At 35.6% G+C, this 19,153-nt stretch overlaps 1 long non-coding RNA gene across 1 annotated transcript; it reads left to right on the top strand.

Moving 5' to 3' along the window:
• The first annotated feature begins 11,776 nt into the window (after positions 1-11,776).
• LOC132300795 (uncharacterized) lies at positions 11,777-18,095 on the top strand. The gene is made up of 2 exons (XR_009480570.1): positions 11,777-12,229; positions 14,984-18,095. It is a non-coding gene; the product is annotated as an uncharacterized LOC132300795 (long non-coding RNA).
• Positions 18,096-19,153: the final 1,058 nt, after the last annotated feature.

Raw genomic sequence — 19,153 nt, 5'->3', positions numbered from 1 at the left:
TTCATGCATTGATATCATAATCCACATACATAGCTTAAACATCTCATCTATAATAGAATTCATCTCTAACTTTCTTTGAAAGTGAAACCGGAATTGTTTTGACTTTTTAAAATGCATTTCCTTCCCCTTCACTTGCACATATCATAGCTTTTTAAATCATTGACTCATCTTTTAAAATAAGATTTCCTAGGCATGAATTTATTCGAAGCAAGTAAGTGTATTTTTTTTTTTTAAAATATTTGGATGGTTGTGCAATATCTAGCTCCCTTATGCTTTCTAACTAACCCATGTAACAAGCATTTGGCCAACAACTCCCAAACCAAATGGAGTCAAACAAGCCATCACACATGATATAATATCCACTCATCTTTCTTTTAAAGTGAACACTCAATGCTTAGTGATGCAAGAGGTCCGGTTACTCGGTTAACAAGTTAAGAGAATTCAACACACTTTATTGAATTTATTTATTTATTTTATTTTTATTATTATTTTTTTATTCATGCCAAAGATACTCATTCATCTAACTTGTCACTTTAAATCAACCATTTCTGTGGTATAAAGAAGAGTAGGGTGCATAATTTTCATTTAAATGCTTCCGGTGTGATCATGTGCAATGTAAATTCTACTTAGAGAATGAAAACTCAAAGATGATACATCTAAGTCATGAAATGGACCTTCTTCATCTAAGCATGTTTATCAACAAATTTATTTATTTATTTATTTTTATTTTTTCATTCTTTGACATCAAACACATCCATACAAGATGTATTAATCACATACTTCACTCTCCAATAAGTTCCAAAAATAAGAATTCATTTGCTTCTTTTTATTTTTCATTTATTATTATTATTTATTTAATAACAAAACTATAACAATGACGCATATATACCATCACACACAAACACCTTCAAACTTAGTGGATACATTGTCCTTAATGTATGAAGACAACGATGGAAAAATAAAAAGCATAAGGGGTAAAAATGACCAATACTACCAAGTGAGTGAGGCAACTCCAGCAATGAAGCTGCATGCAATCCCGTGAAGAGATGCCAAATTTCTTTCCCCAAACTTAGACCTAAAAATCTATCAAAACAACACTAAAGCACACATGCTTTAGTGTGCTTTAAGCTGAAATGAAGCATGCATGCTTTTATTAGAAAATCAAGTTATAAAGGGGAAACAAAACGAAATTGTGCACATCAAAAAGTGAACCCACAAGTCATGCCAAACACAGCCCAAAAATAGAGTCTAAAGTGAAAACATGGAAACAAAAGATAATGCACACATCAATCATCGATAGGAGCAGTCAAAGATGGGCCAGCACCACTAGTCATATGAACAAAAATAGACTACAACATGGTATACAGGGCTTGTTGTCCCTCCTGAGATTCGCGATAAAAATCTGCAAGGTTGCCATCCATGGTCTCAACCCTCAGCTAAAGAGTATCTAAACGAGTAGAAAGCATGTTATACTTAGCTCTAAACATAGCTAGTGGAGGGTTCAGGACCTGAGGCACAACATTTTCATCCATAGGCACCTCATCATCATCAATTGCCCCAGTTAGGAACATCACCAATTTTCAGCACCCGAGTTCTATTCATTTATGCTACACTTTTATTCCAGTCCTTAATGGAATAAACTGGAAGCATGGTATCCATCTCCTCCTCCCTTGCAACAACAAAGCCTTTGTTACATAAGGAAATGGAAACCCCCAAGTTGTGGACCTTTCAAATTGCTTGAGGAGCAGCTCATTATAGACCTTGAGGAGTTGGTTCCACACAAGAGAGGGAACTGAAACAAAAATCCCTTTTTAGCACAATAGACTACCGCCAACAAATCACTGTGACTCCTCAAATGGGTACCAATAAGATATGCATTTTTGGAGAGGACAACGTCGATAAACCACACACGGCATGGCAAAAATGATTTACTAGTGTTGTTATGCTTCTTATCAGCATTCTCATCATGGAAAATGTATTACACAACATCATTAACATCCGTTGTGCCAATGATTGGCCTAAAAAGAGGTGCAGCGGTATCCTCATCAAGAGGAGAATCAATGGGGTAACCAAGAGCAATGGCAATGTCATCAATGGAAAACTCAAAGTTGGTGTCATTGATAGAAGTTTTGAGAATGTCGGGATTGTCACATGAGTAGGACAGATTCTGATAGAAGAGGCAGATGATGTGGGAATAGATGACGCTACTATATAATTTGAATAAAGATTTTAAAGCTCGGGATTTGATATTTTTTCCAAGTGGTTTATCAATTTGTCTTGAAGTATTTGTGAATTTCAAATTGCACCTCATATTCAAGGGGCCACTCTTCCCAATCAGTTGTGGGTACCTCATCATTGGGCCTAGCACGATTTTGGGTGATTTTAGGTGCCACTGGAGAGGAGGAAATTAGTTCAGAACTTTTAGCGAGCAGTTGGTGGGCACTCCATAAAAATCTAAAGCAAAGAGAAGGGAAGAGAATTTAAAATCCCAAAATTTTCAACAAAATCCTTAGCAGTTAATCCCACAATATATAAGACTCCACAACAGTCCTCAAATTTTTGAATCCTATCCTCTAAAAGTGGAACATCCACACACAACAACTAAATCCATATATAACAACTAATGTAGAAAAACTTCTCCAATGGAAGAAAATGCACAATGAGAGAGTCAAGATTACAATGATGTAGAAGGGACAATCATACAAGAATTAAAGAGCACCAATTGAGAAATCTTACCACACAAGCTGCCAAACTCAAGCTCCTATTGCATCCTTAAAAGAGAAGAGAGAAAGATGATGATAGGAGTGGAGTGAAGGAAGAATTGTGGAATGGTATGTAAAGGAAGAATGGTGGAATGAAGGTAGGAGAAGTTGGTGGAAAATGAAGAAGAGTATGAGTAAGGCATGAATGGAGATGGTGGTTACAAATGTGAGAATGAGTAGAAGAGAAATTAAGAGAATAGGGCAAAGAAAAAGGGGCAAAGTCAAGCCAATGGGCCTGTTCTAGGTTTGTGCTACTGGAAGCAGCTTTGTGCTACTGGTAGCAAGCTATCAAGGGTGCGTGCGCAGAACAATGTGGCATGGCAAGCTGCTACCGGTAGCAAATTTGGTTGCTTGTTGTTTTTTTTTATTTATTTTTTATTTTATATAAAACTGTCGGGATGGACCCAAAAAATTCCAAAACTTCTACCAAGACCTAAATATGATTAGAGACAGCTAGACTGACCCTCGAAACGGAAATCGAGGCCTTTTCATGAAAACGCTAAATTTGCAGTCCATACTTAGGTAATATTAAAATTTTGGTCAATGCAAATAGAAGGCTAGAAAACAATGGGCCAAGAAAATGCTTCCTATGATTGCTAAATTTAACGTCGATAGCTAGACAAGCCAGGAATCAGATTAGTCCTCAGAAATTGGATCCGTCAAAAGGATGATCTCCACATTTTCAACCGGGACTTTGCCATCAATATAAGGCTTAAGCCGCTGGCCATTGACTTTAAAAATATTTCCATTCTTAGGATCTTGAATATCAATAGCACCATGAGGAAAGACAGATGTGATAAGGAATAGACCATGCCACCGTGAACGGAGTTTTATAGGAAAGAGTCGCAAATGAAAATTGAAGAGCCAAACTTTTTGGCTTGGTACAAAAGTCTTATGAATGATTTACTTATCATGAAATGCTTTGGACTTAGCTTTGTGGACCTTGGCACTCTCGTAAGCATCATTCCGGATTTCCTCAAGCTCATTGAGCTGCAATTTCCTATTAGAGCCAGCTTGTTTGTGGAATTTTCTCGTCCTAGTTATGACTAGGCATAGTTTTGAGGAATCGTAGTTCCAGTGATTGTTTATGGATCAAAATTGAGGAATTTTGATTTAACTTGGTGATGCCAAGCACGGTTTTGAGAGACTCGTATTGTGACCTTGATAGTCAGAAATTTGATGTGTGTGCCACGTGGTGGATTTTTTTTTCAAGGATATAGTTATCTGTGATAGGGATTTTGATCCGATGTTTAATTACGATGAGTAGTCTAGTAGTTGATCTGTTTTAGGATGATATCTGGGATTTTAGAGACGTTGTTTTGTTTGACAGGCTTGGGATTAATGACTAAGGTCGTTGATGAGGGTGTTTTGTAATGTAGGAGTACGTTGCTGGCCCTACTTGCACTGAGGATTTAAGGCCTTAAGCGTTGCGGTGCCTATGACGTTGTTGTCAGAGTTTTGGGATTAGTTACCCCAACTCTCACAAGATGCCTGGTTTCCGTAGTGCTTTTGGTAATGATCTTTTCAGACATTAATGTCATTTGTTTTGAGAGGTTTCATAGGTAAACCTAGTGGGGGCAGGTTATGGACTAATACCTTATACTGTCATGCTACCGCATAAAGTTATGTGTTGTGGGCGAGCGCTAGTTGCCGTCGATGCTACCTTACTGACGAGTAAGTGTGGGTGGGTACTGGGCACTGTCATTGCTACCACACATTTGAGTACGTCGTGGGTGGGTTTTGGCCGCTATTCGTACTGCCATGTCATCCTTGTTTGGTACCTTGATTTGATACGTGGTTATTTTAGAGTTCTTTTGGTGGGTGTTTTTGGATCGGTATGATGGTTTGTTAGGAGGGATGCTTACGGTTGTTGCCTTTCATTCCTTTGTCAGACCTTGGGTTCTGTGTGTGAGTTTCAACTTATCGTGTGACCGTGTGGTCGCTTTTCTTTTGAGAGGTTGTCCTGTCGTGAGCACGTGGGTGCCAATGACATTGGTTGTACGTTGTTTTTCAATTTTGGGATTGTTTTCGTAGCATGTTGTGTGGGATACTCGGAGATATACTCCATAGTTATCCTGGTTTTGCCTTTTGTTTTATTGGGGCTGGATTTCAGGGATGAAGTCCCTTTAAGGTGGGAAGGTTGTAATGACCCTGTCATTTTTCTTCCTTTCTTTTTTCCTCAAATTTTACGGATAAATTTTTTCCATTGTCTTTTCCTTTTTATATTTGGTTTCTCATCACTTAGTGTCATCTTGAGTGCTTGAGAATGGTTTCTGAGACTCTTTCATTTGGATTGACAACTTCCTTTAAGGACCGAGTCATTTCCACATTTTCACTTTTTTGACACTATTCACTTTTCGTCTCATTTGTCACTTTGTTGGCACAACCTCACTTTTCGTGTTCGGATTTGATTCCGGTTTTGCATGCATCCACGATATTTAAATTCTATGCCATGTGTATTTTTACTTTTGTAGAAAAGTATGCTAGTTGCTTACTTTTTCATAAAAGGCATGAATGCATGTTTCTTAGAAACATTCTTGATTTTTGGGATTTTAGTGTAATTAAATAAAGTAATTATTTTTCGTCTTAGGGACCATTTTGTAATTTAATTTGGAAGATATTTTTCAAAAAGGACCATTTTGCAATTAAGTTTGCAAGATATTTAGAGGAGGGACCACTTTGCAGATATTAATTTGGGATTATTTAAATCAGTTTTAAAATCTAGAGATTTAATGAATTTAATTTGATTTAAATTCTACTTAATTGTACCTTGCTTGTATTCCATTTTAGACTTGGTATATTGCATGGTCATAACTTGATCTTTACTATATATTAATTTGGGATGATTTAAATGAGTTTTGAAATCTAGAGATTTAATGAATTTAATTTGATTTAAATTCTACTTAATTGTACCTTGCTTGTATTCCATTTTAGACTTGATATATGGCATGGTCATGACTTAGTCCTTGTTATATATTAATTTGAGATTCATACTCGCTCCTAAATCAAGAACAGCCCAATTGATTACATGATCACAAATAGTGCAAGAAGTTGTTGGTGAACCAAGGTATTTGAATTTTGGGAGGGTGTTGTGTTGCAAAATTGAGCTTACTTGCTCGGTCAAAATAACTTTTTCAGTGCTTAGCTTTTGTTCTTCCTCTTAAGGGTGTAAAGATCTTTCAAAAATTTGGTATAAGTCAGAATTTTTCGAATTACATCCATGAGAGGAAGATTGATTTTACCTTACCTAAACACATCAATGATTTCATTTGCTTTGCTTTGTTGCTATTAAAGGGAGGTGGATGCTTTTAAAGCATTTAGAAATGGAGCTTTGGACTCAAAAACTTTCTCAAAATCATTTTTAGAAACATTTTCAACAATGGATTCTTTTACATGCAATGAAGGAGGAATAGGATGTGAGACGGGACGGGTGTCAACTTTTGGTTGTACTGGTTCACTCTCTTCATTAGGAACACCAACTTGATTATTAATAACTTTTCTACTTCTCAAAGTGGTCACCGCATTCACCTGTTCAAGTGTGTGACCTTCCGAAGAGGAATTGGTCTCCACAACAAATTGTTGCTTTGGTGGTGGATTCAAAGGCATTTTCCCTTTTTCCCTAGAATTCAATGTACTAGCTATTTGCCCGACTTGGGTTTCTAGCTTTGCAATCGATTGGAAATGAGAATGAAGCAATTGAGTATTTGCATCTAAAGTACCCAAAGTGGTTAAAACTTTCTCTTTAAATGCAGGACTTATTGAATTTCCTTGAGAATATGAAGATTGATTTGGAAAATGGGAGTTTGAAAATTGGTTTCCATGTAATACTTGTTCTGGAAACCACTTTGGGGAGGGTTTGAGCCTTCCCCTTGGCTTTTCTAAGAGAAGTTTGAATGGTTCCTCCACTTAGGATTATAGTGAGTGCCATATGGATTATTCCCTTGGTTAACAAAAGCGACATTCACTTGTTCATGGTGTTCACTTTGCACATGTCCATGGGGACAACTGGAAATAGAATGTAAAACACTAGAACAAGTCATGTATGATTCATTGGAAGGATGATGAGTATGATTAGGGGAGGAAGACACTTGATTCGCCGAACTTTGGTTGATCAAACCTTTGGGATAAAGACTTCACTTTGGCTGCTATATCATTAGAATGGTCAACTTGACATAAGCCAACATTCTTTCTCCACCTACATTTCTACCATTTTTAGATGATAAAGATCAATGTATTGAATTCTCACTCATGCTCTTATATAAGTGCCATACATCATCTTCATGCCTATCAAGATAAAAACCACCCATAAAAGCTTCAACCATTCCTTTATAATTATCCGACAAACTTTCAAAGAAGAATTGAACCAATTGCTATTTGGGAATGTCATGGTGTGCACATTTCCTAAGCAAATCATTCAATCGTTCCCATGCCTCATGAAACATTTCCCCTTCCCCTTATGAAAATTCATGAATTAAAGTTCTCATTACATTGGTCTTTGATACCGGATAGTTCTTTTTCAAGAACTCTTGTTGCATCTCTGCTCAAGAAGTTATCGAAAAAGGCCTCAAATTGTTAAACCAGTATTTTGCTTTATCTTTAAGGGTGAAAGGGAAGAGTTAGCTTCAAAACCTCTTCTGGCATGTCTGTGTATTTCACGGTAGAACACACTTCAAGAAACTCATCCAAATGCTCATAAGGTTCTTCACTTGGTAGCCTATAGTAATTGGGAAGCATTTGAAATGTTTGTGGTTTAATTTCATAATGGTGTGCTCTAAATGGAGGTAATTAAATGCATGTTGGTGCATTATACTCATTTGGCTCATAATGATCTCTCAAAGTAAGGGGAGGATTCACAATTGGTGGCTCAACACAAGCACCATGATTTACTTGAACAACGGGAGGTGGAGGTGGTACAAAAAATGGCCGAGGCATTCCCATCGGAACTTAGCCTTATTGTTGTGGAATGAAGGGTCTAGGCATGCCTAATGGTACTTGAATGTTATCATGATGTAGATGCACATTAGGGTGAAGAATACCTTGTTGGTCGATGTGACCAAGGTCCTCCACATGGTCCTCATTATGTTCCTCCATTGATAAAATGGAGTCACTGGAACTACCCCTTCCCCTAGGATTACGAACAATGGATTCAAGATTCAAATTAAGTGGGACAAGAGTATGATTCAATGACCTATGACCATGCATGTATAACAAAAACAAACAACAACTCAACAATAAGCAAGTAACAAGCACTTCTCTTCCGCAACAAGTCAGTCAATGAACCTCCACATACATTGATCCCATACTCCCATGCTTTCAACACTATACAAGAAAAATAAATTGCCTCCATGCGGGCCGACGATGTTTCTAAATAAATAAGAATTGCCTCCACGCGGGCCGATGATTTAACTAAGTAAGAGAGTTAGAAAAGCTCACAAAGTGTCCTTAAGCAACTTTAATTTATTTTTAACTTTTTACCTTACTTTGCTTTACAAATTTTCATTTATTTTTGCTTTTATGCTTTTTACTTTGCTTAGCTTCTTGTTTCTTTGCTTTGAAGTTCATTTGGTTCATTTCCCTTGGCTCAATGTACCTAGCCAATCAAGAACAAACACAATAAGTAACCAAAGTAAAATAAAATAAAGAAAAGATCAAAAGAGTACTAATTCTTAATTAATTCCAAAATATGGCGTTGCCAATCCCCGGCAACGGCGCCAAAACTTGGTGTGTCGTCAGACTAAAGCACAAAAGTGGTGTGTGAAATGTGGCCAAGTTTGAATTTATAGAATGCCACTACTACCACTAACTATTAATGTAGCTAGAGTAAGTAGGGATCGTCCCAAGAGAAATGGACAGTATTCTTGGAATCAATGTTGGATTAGTAGGTCGAATGATCAAAAGATGATTTGATTGATTAATTAAACTAATGATTCAATTAAAATAATGCAATGGAGTGACAATCTAGAATTAGAGAAAGATATATGAGAGAAAGGTCTTGGGGCTTAGAGTTCACCACTAAGCTTTACTTCACCAAACACTAGCAATTGTAAATTAATGGGAAAATTTAAGTTGTAACTTGTGAGTTTATGTGTCACCAATTTAAAACTAAGCATGGATGACAAATAAACATAGTTTGTCTAATCAATCTAATGAGTAGCATAAATTATCAAATGAGACCATTAACCATTCAATTAAACCAGCATTAGTGCATACATAAAAATATAGAGAAATGTACTTCTTGCATTCATAAGTGTGGAACATCAAACAACGATAATGGATTGTCCACCTATCTAAGAAATTAAAGCAATTACACTACAACTAAGCTAATGACATGAAAATTACGCTAATTAAACTAAGGATATGGCATAATCTATCAAGAAATAAGTATGAACCATCAAATAAATCATAAGAGTAATCAATTAAGCACCATGCATTGACTATCACTAGATTAACAACATCAACACACATAGACATGCATTAATTTCATTAAATCTAGAGAAAAACACATAAACATTCATTCTAGCATACATAGACATATGGATAGAATTAAATGATCAATTGAAAGCATTAATCCATTTAAATCATGTAAGGGTCACAAGATCTATATTTATTCATGGTCAAAACATCAATTACAACTAAAATCCCAAAAAATACACAAAAGCTAGGTTTAGGAAGCAAGCCTAGGGGATATCTCTAGCCCCAAGAGAAGGAAGTAGCCACTCATTGTAGTAGTCATGGAACCCTCAAGGGCTAGCTTGGAGGTTATTATCATCATCTTCATCCTTACTTTCTTCCCAAAACCTTAGTTCTAGAGAGAAAACTATTTTTATGTTTTGTAAGAAAAACTAGATGATATCTTTTACAATATGGTTCAATTAGCCTATTATAAGCCTCTTTGAGTAGGCACCAAGTGAGAATTACAGCCTATGATTAGAGGAAATTCGCAACTACACAAGTTAGGTAGAGTTCGACGCGCTCAAGAATAAATAGCTCACTGCCAGTAGTTAGTTCGATCGAGAATAAATAGCTCACTGCCAGCAGTTAGTTCGATCAATCGATCGAACACTTAGCCTCAATCAATCAAAGCTGACATGCCATCAAAAATATCTTCTGGGCCTTATCCACTTTGCTAAGCTGGCACTGCCTCATTTTGATCGATTGTAGCCATTTTCGATTGATCGGGATTTCCTTCGATCGATCGAAGTTCCTCTGGTGCAATTTTCTTGACTTCTTTCCAACTTTGCTCCTTAGCTCCAAAATTGAGCTAAATGGCTTTTATTAGCCTATTTGAACTTTATTGACTTGAAATAGGCAAAAACATAAATAAGTACTATGACATGAAAGTAAGATAGATGAATGGACTGAAATACCCTAACTTAGGTGTTAAAATGCGTCACATTTGAGCACTTATCAAAGATATTTTGATAAAGATTGATAAATTCTTCTTCCTGGTTGATTTCATGGTAATTGACACTGAGCCGGTTGCCAATCCGAAAAGCCAAATCCCCGTTATCCTTGGCCGTTCTTTCTTGGCTACCGCCAATGCCAACATAAATTGTAGGATGGGGGTAATAAAGATTTCCTTTGGCCATATGAAAGTTAAGTTGAATATATTTAATCCGACCCCTAATTCAATTGACAAGCATGAAGATGTTCTTGTTCTGGAAAAAAATTGTTGAAAAGGATGAAATGCCATCTCTTGTTAATGTGTCTAAATCAATTGGATTGCCTACCAAGGAGTCTTCCCAAGAAGTTATTTTAAAATCCAATGTTAAAAGGGCATGGAAGCCCAAGAATCCCTTTGACCAAAAGCCATCAAATATACTTGAATCAAATCCAACAATTTCCTTAGGGAATGATTTGTTGGGTAGGGTTCAAAATTCATTTCACCCCATTGAGAAGGGGATGTCTAACAAAATTTTTGATCTGGGCTAAAAGAGCTCAACGTCTTACTAGAGACGTTAAACACTAGTCCTTCGTAGGGCTTTCAAACCCTGTGTCTCCATTTATTCTTTTGTTATCTTTTACATCGTCTAGATATGTTTTGAAATAATCATTCGAATTTCCGAGCAGTTTTGAGCCTTTTTTGCACTTTCAGTGCCATTTTCAATCGATCGAAGTTTGCAGAGCCCTGTTTTACCTAGAAATCAGCTCTCAATATTCATCCTTTGAACATTATCCCAATTGATCAAAACACCTTTTCGTTTGATCAAACCTATGAATTAAAACTTTTCATCTCCCAAGCTATCGTTCGAAATCTTTTCGATCTATCGCCACATTTTTCAATCAATCGAATTGGAGAAAAAATTTCTTCTTTGAATTCAATTTTAAATGATCAAGGTAAGTTTTCGATGGATCAAAGACTTTCGATCGATCGAAAATGGCGTCTTTTCAAATCCCAAGAAAGCTGTTTTGGCCATTTAGCTTCTGATATATTTATTTATTTATTTATTTTATTCTTTTACTCTCTCTTTTCTTTTTCTTTTCTTTTTCTTTTTTTCTCCCTTTCTCTCTCTTCCTCCCATAGGGTGTGTTTGGATAGACAGGGGAAAAAAGAAAAGAAATAATAGTATTAGTTATGAGAGAAAAGAAAAGAAATGATAGGATAGTAATAATTTCTATTTGTGTTTAGATAGATAGGGAAGAAAAGAAAAGAAATGATACTTATTCTTATTTTGATAAGATAGAGGAGAGAAAAGAAAAGAAAGGATTGTAGACAAATTATTTTTTTACCCTTTCATAACCACGGGACTTGAATGCAATAATAAATCTGTATACTGATTTGTGGAGGCTAATTTTGGTATTATCAAAATACCACTTAAAATTACTATGCTTTCTCTCCCTGTCTCTCCCTATCTTCTCAAAATTGAATAGAAAGCAAATAAGAAATAAGGAGGGATAGATATCCCTCCCTATTTCTCCCTATTCCTCCACTTAACTTACCCAAACACAAACTTACACTATCCTCTCTTTTCTTTTCTCTCCCTGTCCCTCCAAATCAACCTTACCCAACACACCCATACTCTTTCTTTCTTTCTCCCTGACTCCATCTCTTCCCCTCTTAACCTCGTCACAACCACCTTCACCCTGCCCACCACCACTCACCATCACCGAAGGCACCACAACCCCATCGCGAGCCACCCCTCCTCTTGTTGCCTCTCTGTTTCGACAAAACCCGAAGCTCTCTTCGCCACTGCCGAAGCTTCTATCCATTTCCAATAAGCTCTTGGCCAAATGGCCGAGCTCCTTTTTCCGTCTTGGAGTTCTCTCTCTCAATCTCGAGTTCTTTCTCTATCTCTATCTCTAGCTAAGGAGGCCAAGGAGAGTCGATCTCATCGCCGGCGACATTCCAGAGTGTTTCTGCATTTTCTGGTGACCTCCACCATTTTCTCCGGCCACGGATTGGCCAAAAATTCTTCGAGTCCATCCCAAACTCTCTCTCTTTGTTCCTCTCTTGTCCTTTGATTTGGGTATGTACCCAATTAAAATTTTGATTTCCATTTTTCATTTTCATCTTATTTTCTTGTTTCTTTATTTTTAATGTGTATATATTTTATTGTGGATGAAAAATTGAAACTGAAAAACTAAAAAAATATTTTAGATAATTGAAAATTTTCAAATTTTTTGTTTTTTATTATTTTTTTTATTATTATTTTTATAGAAAATTGGGACTTAATTGGACTTATCCACTGTAATGATTGAATTGGTTATTATTTGGGATTGTTATTTGACTTGAGGATGGGAGAATCTTGAATTGGTTTGTGAATTGGGTAGTGCACTGTTATTATAGAGAATAGGCTGACAATATGGATTGTTTATTGTTTGTTATTGTGTTGAATGGAGGATGGGCATTTTAAATGGATGGTTTTGTTGATGTACTTTGTTGATTGGGCCGTGGAATTGAATTGATATATATATGTACTTTGTGTTTTATATTCTGGAATTTCAATGCTGAAAAATGGATATTTAAACTGTTGACATTTTTGGGGAAGTTATGCCATGTTGAAAGATTGAATGTGAGTTGAGATGTTTTGAGTTTTTGAAATTGAAAAAAATGTGACACTTGTGTATTATCTTTGAATTTGAATTGTAAAATGGAAAGTAAAATTGTGAGATGTTGTTGAAGTTTAATTGTGAGGCATGAATTGAAAATTTTGAATTGAATTTTGAAATGTAAATTGTAGTTGAAAATTTGAAATTGTGTATGGAGAGACTTTGTGAAGCATGATTTGTTAAAAATGAAAATTGGAAATGAAATTGCTTTGAACTTGGAAAGATTCTTGAAATTTTGGAGTTACAAATTGGCATTGAAGTTAAAAAAAAAGTTGTGAGCATGCTCCCATTTTATTTCATTTGCTATTCAAAGTAAGAAATGGATGTTAATTCATAGTGTATAAATGCATGAGTTTTGTGCTTTGAAAACTGAAACTTGAATTGTTGAAGTCTTGAAATGCAAAGTCAAGTCTAAATGCATGATATTGATTTGCAATGAAATTTTTTAAATAGTTTTGAACTTAATTTGATACATGCTCATGGTTAAGGTGCATATGTTGAGAAATAATTCTTGAAATGTTGGAAATGGCTTTTGTGCATAGCTTGTTGGTTTCCAAAACTTGAAAATGGGTTTTTGAACTTTATTATTGAAAAGTGAAGTCGAGTTTCAATTCTTTCAATTATTCAATGTTCAATGCATGATTCTTGTTATGATACCTGTCTATAATGCATATGAATGTTTTAGACCCCAAAGTTTTCAAAAATGCTAATTTTGAACTAAAAGTGTTGAAAATTCCCAAAGTTGTCCAAAATGCCCTTAAATGAGTTGAATTTGGTTCTATTTGCTCTCTTTTCCATCCAAATTCATGTTCTAAGTGCCATTAAGATAGTTTGTGTTCAATTCTTGATTCTTGTCATGTGAGGGTGTCTAGTTGATATCTTTTGAGCTAATTTGTTATGAAATTGAACTTTTCTTGCAAAATGTGTTGCATTGTCCTTTTGAACCAAACTTTTTGAAGTCAAATGTTCCGAGGTTGTATAATAAGCATGAATTTGCCTAAATGTGATTTTACTTGAAATAAATGTGTGTTTTGTGCAATAAAATGCAAGATGCCTTGTTTGTACATACTTGGTCAGAAATTGCACACACCTTTGTCACATTATTGGTTTTTCAAGCATGATTTAATAAATCTTTGTTGCAATGTCTAGATTTCTTGATCTTTAACTAAGTTAAATTGAACTTTGAAATGCAAATTGAATAAGTTTTGGGAGAATGTTTCTTTGGAAAGTGTTGTGATCTTAAATGTATTTACACTTAATCCAAAAATTGTTGTTTTTTTTTTATTTTTATTTTTATTTTTATTTTTTTGTGGTTAAGTTTAGGAAAGTTGATGTTAAATTGCCATTTTGTTTGATTGTATATAATTGTGATCCGTTCTTGAAAAGCTAGTAATGGCTTAAGACCGAGGTTCTAAACTGGTCATTGTTTTGATCCAAAAAGGGGTAAGTTTCTTATTCTTCTCATTCTTTATCATTCTTTGCTTTATTTAAGCTTAAAGGGGGTCACGAGCCATAAATGATCATTTCTCTGCTTCTATATTGCTTAGAGGGGGTTACGATCTATGAGTGATCGTAGATTGTTGATTTTGTTGAAATTAGAGTATGGGATATTTCTGTGATTGGAGTTTGGCATTGCTATTTGTGCATCATTCATAAACATACTACATAGTTACATACCATGTCTAGAATTCATCTTTGAACTTGTGTATCATAACATTCCTAGGTTTGAAGTGTTTTGTAACCGTGCATTTACTTAGTCTTTATTTTATGATATACATGCTTCTTTAGTTATAGGTAGACATTTGCCATGATTGTTTTCTACATGTCACCCTGCTTGCTCCATTGGTCTTAAATGTTGAATTTGTAGACATTCTACTTAGGAATTGATACGATGTCATCCTAGAGTCTACTTGCTTAAAAATTGTAAAATCCTTGTGAGTTTTAGGTTTGTGAACGAACGTTGCATGTTTTATGCACATCACATCCTATACTTGTCATATTGGTCACATGCTTGCATAAATGTTATCAAAAGTGACTTTTTTGCCTTCTTTGCTATCATTGCACCATGTTGCATGCTTGAGATTGTCTATTGTGCCATGATATATCATTTGACTATTGAAGCATGTTGAGTTTTTAAATATTAAAGAATGATGTGAATGTTATTTCTGCAGCTTTCTTAATCATTTTTTGCACAAGCATGTCCTTATCTGAAGAGTCGGGCAAACAAAGAGCAGAAAAGGCTCTAAGCACAGTAGAGAGTACAGGAGCAGGCAGATAAAGGATCTCAAGGATCACCTTCCTCTTTCAGACCCAGGCAGAGAACGCGCACTTTAGCTTCCACTTCCACTACTCAGTCGGATCCATCTCTTCTTCCCCATCCATCTCAACAGCCAGGTTCGTCATCTATTCCTTCTTCAGAGCCAATGCCCCAAGCTGACACTCGTTCCTAGCATGCCAGTTCAGATTCCAGCTATAGAGCTGAGCTGACTCAACTGCAGTCAGATTTTACTTCTTTCAGAGTTGACATGACGAGACAATCTGATGACTTAGCGAGGCAATTGACAACCTAGCGAGAGCTGTAGCAGACACGAGGAAAGACAACACAGATTTTTGGACAAACGTTCAGCATATTACTCGATATAGCCAGGAGATGTCAGAGATTATCCAGATCATTACAGATATGCTTAGGCCAGATGTTGTCCCGTGATTCCACCATTCTCTCTCTATTACTCATCATTACATTACCTGATCCTGACATTGCTTTGATATTCTGATACATTGATTATCTTTGGGGATATTTTTACCGTTTTGATATCTTTACATTGGTTTTGGATATTACTTTTGGGTATTCAAGATTTTATTGCTATATGCCATGGATTTAAGCCCATTCATTCCAAATTCTTCATTTTATCTCTCATTTCTATCATTGATGCATATGCTTTGAAAGTTGCTAGTGTGACCATTTTCAGACAGGTTTTTGGAATCTAAGTTTGGGGGTGTGCGTCTTCTAATGCCAAGCTTCCATTGCCGGGTTCTATATGCTACGACCATTTGGTATACTCTTTCCACTATCTATGGATATCTTTATACATTGAGAATAATGCACAGATTAAGTTTGGGGGAGTGTAAGCATATTTTGGCATATCACACTTATTTTCTATGCATGTGATATGATTTGAGAGCTTAGCAATGATTTTGATCTTTTGAGGACTATGGTACTTAGAATTTAAAAATTGCTTGACTTGTGAGTTCAATACTCCTTAAATGCCTTTTGGAAGTCATTTTTTAGCACAAATTTTCAAAAGATTGACATTTTGTTTGCTTTTGTGGTCCACATATCATGTTTGTGAGATTGCTTTGAGATTCACTCTAGAGTTCTACACTTGCACATGTGTACACTAGTATTCATTTATGGGGTACATACTTAGTTGATCATTGATTTGGTTATATTCCAATTGAGCTAGTATTGTTTTGAAAGCTTCCATTCTTGACAAGATGATCTTGCATGCTAAATAACAAACCTTTATCCGAGTAACTGGGATTCGTGCCTCATTAAGCATCGAACTCTCGCATGAAAGATGGAAGGCCTACACAATAGTTCTAAAAAAAAAAAAAAAAAAAGGTTTGCAAAAGCAAATAAAGTGAGCATTTCTCACCAAAGTGGGGAGTGGAAAATGATTAGATGAGAGTTGTTTCGATTTGTAGCCTAGTTGATTTGAGCTTGTAAGTCCTTAGGGGTGTCTTTCCACCTAATACCCTAAAGCAATCCAGTTTGGGAGTCATTGACCTAACGTTCGCTACATGAATCTTCTAGAAAGCTTAAGAGATCACTACATTGCACCATACTCTTGTCTTCTGATCCTATTAAAAAAAAAGAGTGAAAAAAAAAAGAAAAACAAAGAGAGCATGTAGGAAATAAATTGAATAAAAAGGTTTATTCTTTGTCTTGATGATCGGTACTAGATTTGTGTACTAGCTTGAGACCAGTTGTGCCTATTTCATTGATTTGCTAAGATAAGAACATATTTGATGCCGGTTCACTCAAAAAGAATGCTAGAGTTGTTTTGATTTGCATGACCATCTTACTTGACGTGTGGAGGACCATACTTGCTTGCTTGTTGTTAAAATTTTGGAAGATTGCTTAGAGGTGATTGAAAAATTGCATACTTAAGGTAGTTTTCTTTCAATGCTTGTCTGGATCATTGGTGCCTCTTTAGTGAGAAAGAGCTTTATGTTTGTGGGTATCATTTCTGGAAACCTTCACGAGACTTCGCTGGTCTATTAGGGGTAACCTAGGGGTTCAAAAGGCTTATTGCGTATGCTAAATGCAATCGTGTTCCCTACGAAAATAGTGCTATCTTTTTATTTCTTTCTAGTTCATAGTTGTGTAGTTATCTATTTCTTTCTTTGCTTTGTAGTTCATTGCTTGAGACTAGCAATATCTAAGTTTGGGGGTGTGATAAGTGCTCAAATATTGTATATATTAGCACCTAAGTTAGGGTATTTTAGTCCATTCATCTACTTTACCTTCTCATTTTAGTTATAATCCTTGTTTTTGTCTATTTCAGGTCAATAAGGTTTAAATAGGCTAAAAAGAGCCTATTATCTCCTTTTTGGAGTTAAGAAGAAAATCCAGAATAAGTTAGAAAAAGTCCACTGGAGTACTTTCAATCGATCGAAGACTCAACCATGATCGATCGAAAGTTCTCAATCCATCGAAGTGCCATGTCAGCGGTAGCTCAGCAAAGGATAAAGCCAAATGAAGATATTTTCTTGCCACGTCATCTTCGATTGATCAAATTTATCTTTGATCCATCGAAGTATCCTTCGATCGATCAAGCCCCTGCTGGCAGTGAGCTGTTTAATTCCCAAGCGTGCTCGAACTCCACCAAACTTTTGGCTGCGGGATTAAACCAATGAAATGCCTATTTTCTGACTTGTTGCCTACTTAAAGAGGCTTGTATTTGAATGAAATTGGACCATTTTTTGTAAGGTTCCCAACTTTTAGCGAAATTTTTTCATAGTTTAGACATAATTTTCTCTCTCTAGATTAGGGTTTTTGGAGCAAAAGAAAAGGCAAGAAAGGGGAAGAAGATGAACTCAACCATGGAGATAGCCCTTAAGGGTAAGATAACAACAACCATAAGTGGCTAGATCACCCTCTTAAGGTTAGAGATAGCCCTAGGCTTGCTTTCTAAAATCTAGTTTTTTGTTATTTTTAGGGGATTCTTGTTGTAAATGATGTTTTGACCTATGATTATATATAGATTTTGAGTTTCTACATGATTTGTATGGATCAATTCTTCCAATTAATCTTTCATTTTATTCATATGTATATGTATGATGGAATGGATGATTATGTCTTTACATTAGATTTTACAAATTTAATGCATGTCTATGTGTGTTGGAATTGTGAATTTAATAATGGTCAAGGCATGGGGCTTATTGGTTACTCTTGTGATTTGTTTGATGGATTATACTTGTGCTTGATGGGTTGTTCTACTTTATTAGCTTAATTGGTTTAATTTCCTTGCCATTAGTATAATTGCAGTGTAGTTGTCTTTAAATTCCTAGATAGGTAGACAATCCATACTTGTGTTTGATGATTCATTCTTATAATTGCAAGTAGCACATTTCTCTAGATTTTTGTGTGCATCAATTGGGTTTTTTGAATGGTTAATGGCTTAAATTGATGATTCGTGCTACACACTAGCTTAGGTAGACAATTTATGCTTGTTTTGTCATCCATGCTTATTGTTTTAATTGTTGGCGCGCGCGCGCGCGCACACACACACACACAAACACACACTTATTTTACAACATTGAATCCCCCTAAATTGATAAATGCTAGATGTTTAGAAAGATGAAGCTTAGTGGTGAACTCTATGCCCTAAGACCTCTCTCTCATTCCTTACACCCTAATATTTTTAGCTTGTTTACTTTGTATGTTTTGAATTAAATTGTAGCTTAATTCAACCAACCAAACCTCTTTTGGATCATTCGACCTACTAAACCGAATTTGATTCCAAATACCTTGCAAATCCCTTAGGACGATTGATGAATGCTTAAATGTTGCATATTTTAACACCTAAGTTAGGGTATTTTAGTCCATTCATTTATTTTTATTTTCCCATTTTATTACTAATTTATATTTATATATATTTCTATTTTTAGGTTAATAAGGTTCAAACAGGTTAAAAATGGTCTATTACAGCCTTTTTGGAGTCAAGCAAAAGTTCTGAGATGATTTCAGAAAAATCCGAAAAAAGGTCAAAAATGCATAATTTCGCCTCTAGTGGGTTTGGATCGGTCGAAGATTTCTTCGATCGATTAAGAATACG

This window comes from Cornus florida, unplaced genomic scaffold (assembly GCF_030987335.1).
Source record: "Cornus florida cultivar Cherokee Brave unplaced genomic scaffold, ASM3098733v1 CherokeeBrave_3.0.0_Hap2_Chr03, whole genome shotgun sequence".
Taxonomy (NCBI): domain Eukaryota; kingdom Viridiplantae; phylum Streptophyta; class Magnoliopsida; order Cornales; family Cornaceae; genus Cornus; species Cornus florida.
The sequence above is the reverse complement of the archived record's forward strand: the minus strand, read 5'-3'. Positions and strand labels throughout refer to the sequence as shown.